This window comes from Bos indicus, chromosome 7 (assembly GCF_029378745.1).
Source record: "Bos indicus isolate NIAB-ARS_2022 breed Sahiwal x Tharparkar chromosome 7, NIAB-ARS_B.indTharparkar_mat_pri_1.0, whole genome shotgun sequence".
In the NCBI taxonomy this organism is placed as follows: domain Eukaryota; kingdom Metazoa; phylum Chordata; class Mammalia; order Artiodactyla; family Bovidae; genus Bos; species Bos indicus.
In genome coordinates, this window is record NC_091766.1 from 48,917,940 (window position 1) to 48,918,236 (window position 297).

The window sequence follows — 297 nt, forward strand, 5'->3', positions numbered from 1 at the left end:
GGTGACTGCAGCCATGAAATTAAGACACTTACTCCTTGGAAGGAAAGTTATGACCAACCTAGATAGCATATTCAAAAGCAGAGACATTACGTTGCCAACAAAGGTCTGTCTAGTCAAGGCTATGGTTTTTCCAGTGGTCATGTATGGATGTGAGAGTTGGACTGTGAAGAAGGCTGAGCACCGAAGAATTGATGCTTTTGAACTGTGGTGTTGGAGAAGACTCTTGAGAGTCCCTTGGACTGCAAGGAGATCCAACCAGTCCATTCTGAAGGACATCAGCCCTGGGATTTCTTTGGA